This window comes from Natator depressus, chromosome 11 (genome assembly GCF_965152275.1).
Source record: "Natator depressus isolate rNatDep1 chromosome 11, rNatDep2.hap1, whole genome shotgun sequence".
Taxonomy (NCBI): domain Eukaryota; kingdom Metazoa; phylum Chordata; order Testudines; family Cheloniidae; genus Natator; species Natator depressus.
Window position 1 is genome coordinate 23,781,252 of NC_134244.1, and position 9,242 is coordinate 23,790,493.

General features: G+C 40.3%; 1 long non-coding RNA gene across 1 annotated transcript; it reads left to right on the forward strand.

Moving 5' to 3' along the window:
* The first annotated feature begins 5,153 nt into the window (after positions 1-5,153).
* On the forward strand, positions 5,154-6,462 carry LOC141995565 (uncharacterized). Its single transcript, XR_012641356.1, has 3 exons — positions 5,154-5,249; positions 5,633-5,660; positions 6,094-6,462. It is a non-coding gene; the product is annotated as an uncharacterized LOC141995565 (long non-coding RNA).
* Positions 6,463-9,242: the final 2,780 nt, after the last annotated feature.

The window sequence follows — 9,242 nt, forward strand, 5'->3', positions numbered from 1 at the left end:
ATATGGATCATGGGGTGAAATGGCTCTTTTTCTGTCTCTCTTCCCTTGGGGGTGGGGAGGGAAGGAGCTAGCTAGCTAGAGTGACTGAGTGAGTGGTACTGAACTTGTGGGGATAACAAGTTTACCAGTTTTTAAAATAGGAAAATAATAACAATAAAATAAAATAATAAAATAAAATAATAATAATAATATTAAAAACAGACTCCACCTTTGCACTGAAGGGATTGGTTATGCAAATCTGGAAGGGGTTTCCTGGCAAATACAGCTTTCTACTGTATGGTTAATTAAATCATCACTCAAAAGCCTTCCAATGTGACGCTTCTGTCGTAATCCAATCAGGGTACGTAGGTCCTAAACAAGAAAGATATTTTCCACATCTGGAAGTCAGCAATTTAGCAAGTACTGCACATTATTAACCAATTCAGAGCCCACTTCCCAGGGGGATTTTTTTTTTTGAAGTTTAAGTGTTCTTAACCAATGCTCTGCTGTTTTGTTTATCAAAAAGCTGGTTTGCACTGCACATAATTGGAAACTAATATAGAAGTAACTAAAGACAGCCAAATTTGGTCAGCAAAGGCGTTTATCTGAAAAGGGGGAAAAAAATCTCTGAGACTTGATCAGTTCATGCCCAGCTGCTCACAGAACCCACATACGGTTCCTTCTTTGGAAGGGCTTTACATAATCTCAATGTAAAGATGAACTTCAAATCCTACATGTTTGGATGATCTTTCTGAAGGTAAACGTGGAGCTGCCCAAGGGGCTGTATTAGCGGGCTCCGTATGAATTTCCTTGCTTTGACAGAGTTAAATCTATTACTGCACTTCTCACCCCCCCGAAGTAAACTGAAACAAATGGTACACTGATCCGACACTATACTTTTACTTACATTAAGCTAAGATAAACTGCTTTTGAACTGTGCATTGAATGTGTGCCTAAAGCAAGAATTGTAATGCTAGCAATAGTCACTAGCAATTGCATTCAAAAATGCTCCTGATCAGAGCACACCTTTCTGATGATTAAACATTGCAAAGAAAGAAAAATCAAACGTGCATTTGCAAATCATCGCTTCCTCAGAGATCTGATGAATATTTTTATCTGCTAATAAAGCTACCCTCCGATTTAAAAATCAAATCTGAATGCACTGCACTGGCAATCGCCCGATCACACAATTTTTGGGGAAATAGGGAAGATTGAACAGTTGGTTACAGTGTAAGATTTGGACACATCTGGGGTCTGTAATTGTCAATGCACCTAATGAGTATAAACTGACTGCTATTAGAAACGTGAGATGTCTTTAGTGTAGGCAGATTTTAGAGCAACAACCACAAAATCTTTTTTTAACAGTTCCAAATAAAATCCTCAGCTCACTGAGTTTGTTTTTCTGCTACTTCTCTGTTGTCATTCACCGAGTAAAGATCTGACAACTTTCCATAAATGGACATTACTAGCCTACCCGACCAGGTACCGATTCAAACCACCAAGTCAAGTCTCTACCAGGTCGGGTATATAAGCGAAATTAAGAGCAAAGTCTTTAAAATGTTGGTAACACTAGTATAAACGACCTAATGAAATAGCTAATGAAACAGTTGTCTGTGTATATCTTATGCAAGGCTCTCATATAAATATTAAAGAGCAGGTTTCTTAAGAGCTGCCAGTTATATTTTTAAATTGAATTGTTTTAAATTAATATATGATGAACTGATAACAATGAGCTCTGTAATTATGCCTGCGAGAGCAAAAGCTCCATTGTCCTTTCCTGGGATGAACTGGGTTAGTTGTGCTAAAACTTTTGGCATAACTATTGATTGCATGTCAAAAATATTTAGCTGGAGGATGTATGATCTATCTATCTCTAGATATAACTATAGATAGATAGAAACAGAGATACACCGATACGGACGAGAGTGATAATATCTTAATGAAATATGTGGCATAGTGCAAATATCCTGAAATCAGATTCAAAGTATTATTAATTTGAATTAGATCCTCTCAGATCCACAAGACACTGACTATAAATCAAGGGCACTCTGCTAATTCCTTAAAGAGTCAAACTGAATTTAGATGCATATGTTAAAAAAAAAAAAAAAGTGAATGCCAATTACTGAGTCGTCCAATTTCCAGTCACTCATGTCCTATATGGAAACAAGTTCTTAAAATAAATTAATCCCATTACAAACGCCTTACATATTATTCCTAAAGTTCCAGATTATAAAATGAGAGGGTGGGTGGATGGATTAAAAGAAGCTCTACTTTAACCTGCAATAATGCTGCGATCGATGTTTTATCATATTATATCTATCCACACACACACACACACACACACACACGGTCGATGTTTTATCATATTATATCGATCTCCACACACACACACACACACACACACACACACTCACAGAGGCAAAACAGACCGTGTGGCTACATTCATGGGCTTTAGGGAACACTTTTGTATTGTCGAATAATCTCTGGTCATAATTTTGTAGACTCTCCTCCACCGCCCAATCTGACAGTTTCTGTAACTCTTAAAGCACCCCCAGCACATAAGGATCACAGAGATAAAATGCTCTGATCTTCTCAGGATTGGCATAACATTCAAGTCTTTATTAGACATTCTTTTACACTTATCATATAGGGGCTGCTATTTTTTTTTATTTTGGCCACAAGACATAAACATGTAACAATCAGTTAAATCCTTTTGAGAAGGAATTTAGCCTTAATCCAGGAGATGATTTCCTGCCCTGGACTGAACTAATATTGGGCGTGCAGCTTCTTTAAGATATGGAAATAATGACAGTGGCTATTGATATTGCCTTTATTGGGGGTGGTGCTGGCAATGCATCTCTCACATTCTTTCATAAATGTAGAAAGCAGATTGCAATTAATCAGCCCCCTCGACACAGCCTCAGATGAAGAATCTCTGTCTTTATTTTAAACTTTGCAATTATGATGTCTTCCCTACCAGTTAAACAACAAACCCAAATCCATTTTTGCACAGCACAGCTCAGATTTTTGCACAAGGCACCCGGTGGGGTGGATCAGACCCAGTTTTAAGGCCAGCTCACTGGGTGGAGTTCCCTCCTCCCCCAACTTTTCCTGTGTGAAAAGTGAAAGAGAGGAAACTTCGGGGCACATAAAACGATCCTGTCCTGTATTGATACAAACTGTGCCTGACTGATGCCACAAATGCAACCAGCGCTGGCGGGGCTGCTGCCTTCCCTTCAATGATTTTCCCTTTGTCAATTGCATCCATCACACATGAGGGGCCATGTGAGCTAAAGACCCCTCTCTACCCCCCTCCTCCCCTTCCATCCCTGCACCAGCTCCTTTTCGCCCAGCGCCTGCTTTAAAACCACGTGAGCTCGTCCCCCCGTTTCCGGTTTGTGGGGGGCTGGCTGCTAAAAAGGGGGCTATTGGCCGCTTGCGTGCTGGTGGCGCAAGCCTCAGCTGAGGTGTTGCTAGGGGCTCATTATCATGAGAAAGGGGCTGCGAGGGGAGATAGCCCACAGGAGCTGACAGTCTGCAGCAGTGTAAAGGGACACAGGGAAATGGGAGGGTTTGACAAACTCTTAAACAGGGTGTGTGTGTGTGTGGGGGAAGGGGACTAGGTCTCACCCCCAGTAATGTGGTTCGTTTTAATGTGGTTAAGTATCAAGTGGGTTAGCTAGGCCCTGGAGGACCTTGGCCTTACTCTGAAATCTGCCGTCAATAATGTCTCAATGTGAAAGTAGTGCGACAGGATGGCAGGGAAATCTCTCTCTTGTTCTGCAGCAACCAAAGGACAAGTAATGTGGAGAATAACTCGGTTGTGTTGCACGCCACCACCCAACCCAGAAAGGGTGGATTTGGGGGGAGAGAGCCCTGGAGCGGCTGGATTTCATTTGTGCTACTAGCAGTGATTTTCCTTTTCATCTCATGAAGTTAGTTTTCATCCCAAGTAGCAGAGGTGGGATCTCTGCATTTGCTGCACGTGGGTCCCTCTCACTTGGCTTGTTGTGCAAATTTTGTATTGCAGTTTGAAAAATAAGGGCGGGGGTTGGGGGGGGGGTGAGAAGGCTAATTTGCACACGAAAGTGCCTGAAGTTAAACGCCTAAATCCATAGATATGTATCCAAGTCTATAGCTAGGCTGGGGAAAATAGGCTGTGTTGAAAAATGTGTTTAGAGAACATGCCTTTAACTACCACAGTTAAACCGCTAGCACGGACAGGGTTTAGCACCGGTAAAACTTGTTAGCTGTCCCCAAGGCTTCCCTCTGCAATCTGTCAAGACCAGGGCCATCTCACACGTTTTTAAAGCTTGTCTATACGTATGTTTAAGCAGCCTGGATCTGTTTGTCTCGTCTAGGCAGAGCTTGGATATTCCCTTCAGCCACTGCAGTGCCACAGATTATGAATATTATGAGAAGTGTAGGCAACGTGCAGATTTAGTAGCTAAAGCTGTCCTGGTGGGAGAACATCAGCTTTGCTCCATTCCGCCTCCAGCCCCTCTTGAGGTTTCATATTGCGGAGCTCTGGAGGACAGAAGCAGAGATGGGAAGAAGCTGGGGAGCAGCTGCTGGAAGCTGTATGCTCCTCTTGGGTGCAGGTTTATTTTGAAGCACAAATTCCTACTGGTCAGGCCTCTTATCTGAGGGAGGGGGCCATTTTGTGCAGTCACCTGGCGGTTGGGGGGTGGAATGCAGTGGAATGCCTTCTCTGGGAAAGGGGAAGCCAGGGAGTTGTGCAGAGCCCCTGGGCCTCCATGTGGCTGTTCCTGCTTCATGCAGGTGTCCTGAGATTTGTGTAGATTCCAGGTTTAGGGAGGAAAGACCAGTTTCTATTTTGGTAGTAGGGGAGTAAAAGATGACCTTGCACCTACTGAGGGGATATTCGGGTAGAAAGCCATTGAATCAACATTCAAAAAGTTTCCAAGTCCCTATGCAGAAAAACCCAAGGCAAGGGAAAGGGTTGTTTGGCTTTATTTAATTTAGCTCTCTGTGGGCATTACTAAGGTATCCAGTCTCCTGTGAGTCCCTCCATGTAAAAGATAAATCTAACTGTCTCATGTATTTGTTAATTTATGTATAAATAAATTTATAAGACAGCCTAGCCTTGTTTGCTCATGTAATATATTTCTCTCTCAACTGCAGCTGAACAAATGGTGTTCAACATGGCCCATCTTGCAGGATACAGACTGCTCCTTGTGCTAAATAAACAAGAGACAGTGACTTTGGAATACCTTTTGATAATAGCTGGAGAATGCAATTTTTGGAAGGTTTGTGAGGCTGGTTACTTAGGGCTTGTTGTCTGGCATAGTGAGCTGTGCTTGTTCTTTCCACTCTTGTGGGATTGATGCTGAACTTTGGGCACATTTCCTGGCTGAGTTAGTGGTTATTAAAATTCACTGCTCACTTTTGTTTAGTTTCTTGTTTACTTTACTGAATTTTTAAAAACTTGTTAGAATGCAATTGAACACACAGATTCAAGAGTATTTCGGCCTGAAAAATAAAGATGCATTAGAAAGATGCCTATTATGCTTCAGAATTATTAATTGACATTTTTATGATGAATAATTAATCATTTGAATAATTTTTGTATCTCTGATCTGAACACATATTTGCATATCTAATGTCTGATTTTTAAATGTGGTTTCTTTAGTTGCATTCTCCCAGGACAAAGACACAAAGTAAGTAACATCCTAATGTAAAACTTTTTTTCTTTGCAGTTGTGGAAGTCCATTTTTTGAAATGGAAGTGTCTATCTCACTAAGAAGCTGTCAACAATTCGCATATGTCTTACATATACTTACAGAAAAACATATGATCATTTGATATGAACACGCTTAGGCCATACTTTCTTAAACGCAGGATAAGGTTCTCAATAATGTACACATTACTTAAAATTGCCTAGTGTTAATACATTATTGGTCTGAGGAAACTGTAAAGAAATCTGCCAGGCAGTACAGCGTTGATTGTTTTCTTTTAGCTTGTTTATATGATTCTTAGTAACAAGGGCCAAGGTTGTTTTAATTTCAGGAGTTTAAAATATCAAGAGTATTTGGTGTTATTTTTTCTACGGAGTACATATAATATCCTTAATTTCTTACTATATTTTTACAGGCATAAATCAGAATCTTCAAGAAACACCCCAACCTAGTGACATAAACAATGGTGTAAGCTGCATATCAGTCGTAAGTTGGTGAGAAAACAGGTGCAAGTGATGATGTTGTGTAATTTGCACTGATCAGTCATTCAGTTGGGAAGTAAAATGCATGCAGCTTTTCCTGGGAAGGAACAGAAAGGAGGAAAGTGGAGCAGGACAAACAATTTCCTGGAGGATGCAAAAGAGAGTAAGAGCACCAGGATGTTCCCATTCTCCCTTACACCATCACTTATTAATTATCACAATATCACTGCTGAATATGATCCAAGGATTTCCATGGGAATAGCTTCCATTTACACCGGGTCTGAATTTCTCATTGCTTAATGCGTTCAAGAAGGAAGAATACATTTTGAGACTTTTAATTTATGGGACATTTAACCGTACTGCTTAGATACAGGCATCTCAGAGAGATGAACATTTAAAGTATGGCCTGTTAGATTTCTTGTTGTAAATCTTAGAAACCAAGCTGATAGATGCCTTAGAAATACCTTAAATAGATAAAGTACTATTTATATTTTGTAGATTAAAGAATTTGCATTGAAATGAAAGTATTGGAATGTGATACATGATAGTGTTTATAGTTGCTTAGGGTCATCTATATAAAGGAGATGTTACATCTGGAGTGTGAAATTAAAAAACAACCCTTTTACTATATTTAATTTTTTCTTGTTGTGTAGTAAAATGTACAACCGTCTAAGTAATAATTTTTATAGTGAAAATATATTATGTAGACTATGGTAATCTTTGTAGTAATATCTGACAGACAGATACTGTATAAAGAAACTGAAATGTAGTTCTCAGAACAGGCTGAAGTTATATTGAATGGGATGTTTAGCAGTTGCATATGCTCAGAGATAATTTCTTTTTTTTTTTTTTTTGGCTGTGGGGGTATTGAATTTGTAAGAGCAGAGTGGTAAACTTGAGCAAGACTTATAGTATTAAGAGGCAAGATTTGAGTTCTGTGCTTAGGACTTCCATTTGCTTTGAATTCCGGAGTCACAGCTATTTGCAGTAAGATCATTCCTAAAGATTCAGACTTTCCTTTTTAGTATCTCAGAGCTAGAATGAGGTTTAAATAGTCACACTGGAGCTGAGGAAAGAGCTGATTTTAACAATGAAAAGCAAAACTCAAATCTAGAGAGAGCCAAATTTTCATGATCTCATTTTAGAAAGTAAGGACTTAGGCCCCTATTCTGGGAGTGGCTGATAAGTGACCTCCACTCCTACAGTGTGAACTCTTCAGGGGTGGGACAACATTCTACCCAGCCTGCTTACAATTCAGAGCCTACCCTCCTGGCCAAATGCTCTTTGTTTTGCCCTTCTCCATATGCTCAGCAAACGAACACTCCCCACTCTCTCCAAACACCACCACCACCACTGCTTTTTGCTGTCTGGAGAAGCAGGAGCAGAGGCATTAAGAAGGAACTGTGGTGGCAGGCAGGGAACACATGCAGGGCTGTGTGCCTCCTGTGTCAAGCTGGTCTGATACTCTGTGCCAGCATTCTTGGATTCTGCAGCACTTTGGTGGGGCAGCTTCATTTACACTAGAAAATGGAGGTTTTTGCTGAATTAAATATAAACCCAATATAGCCCCCATGCTATTTTTTTAAACTAAGTTCAAATTATATTATGTTGTTCCCAGTAAGACACAGACCTTTTTATTGACAACATGCAACTACATTGTGGTCAGGAGGGAAGTTGGGAGTTTGACAGTTGGATACGGGGGAGCTGGGCCTTTTGGCATGAAGGAAGCTGGCACAGGCAGTTTAGGACTATGAGATAATCACATAAGCTGGCTAATTCTAAAAAAAATCATCAGTAAAATTAACATTGTTGACTTTTAGATCACCATTATTAGATTTTAGAATCAACACCCCATTGAGATGAATAGTACACATCACACCTCCTTGTGCTGTTATTTTTTGCTTTCTGCAGTCTCAGGAGGACTTAGTTAATATTTTAAAGATTTTATTTACAATCATATGGGCTAGAAAGACCATTTAAAATGAATTCTGGGACTCTGGAGCAGAGCAAGAGCAAATTCCATGCCTACGCAATTGCAGAAGATCTGAGGCTTGACTAAACCATGCTTCTGTGGCTGTGGGGCTTAAGAAGCTCTAGAGACCTCTCTTTCCTGCTCTGAGCATACTTCCTCTGCTGAACCACAGGAGGCCATGTGTTTTGGGGACTCTTGCTCTTGCCCCACCAGGAGTCCCCCAGTGGCAGTAGGTGGTATTGCACCCTTCGTCAGAGCAGTTATAATATTACATAATGCCAGGTCTGGGGATTCATACCTTTCCCATCAGTGGAAAGCTGAAATTTTGACCAAAATGAACAATTGAAACATGACATTTTTCATACCGGTCAAAAAGCCATTCTTCTAAAAAAAATGTGATTAAAAGTTTCGACCAACTCTCCTCTAACCTCATTATGACAAAGACAAGGAGAAGTTTAGGAAGATCCACATCCCAAAGAAAACATTGTACCCTTCTCACTAAGTAAAACAGTGCTCCTAGCTACAACTGCTACTTGAGCAGTAAGAAGCAGGTGATGGTCTAAGATGACCTCTAAATGGCAGATGTACCTTACGAATGGTGGACACATTCTCTTGATCAGAGTGCTAATCTAGTTCTCACCTGTTTTTCCCTTTGCTTCCCCTATTCTATCAACCATCATCTCAAGAGCTGTCTCTGGACTGAGTCTCAGTCAGATGGCCCTTATCCTAGCCCAGATCTCATTCAGACACTGGGTCATTACAAATGTCAAAAAACAGGAAAGATTTTTCCTTGGAAATTTCCACTAATTTCTCCCTCTGCGGCCCCCTCTCCTCACATACACACATTAAAAAAAGGTTTCTTAGGAAATTTTATGACCAGCTCTCTGAGTCATTTGTTCTACTCCCCCAGTCAGGTCAGTTAAGAACTAAAGTTATTGATGTGGGTACAACCCTGATTTTAACGAAGTAATATTGCATCACTTAAAAACTTCTGTATGCAGCCTTGACACTATTTTCAAACATTAGCACCTTTTTTACCTTTATCGACTATCCCGCTTCAAATCATTGACAAGAATGTCAAAACTGCTTTGTCAGAACAACTGCTCTTCT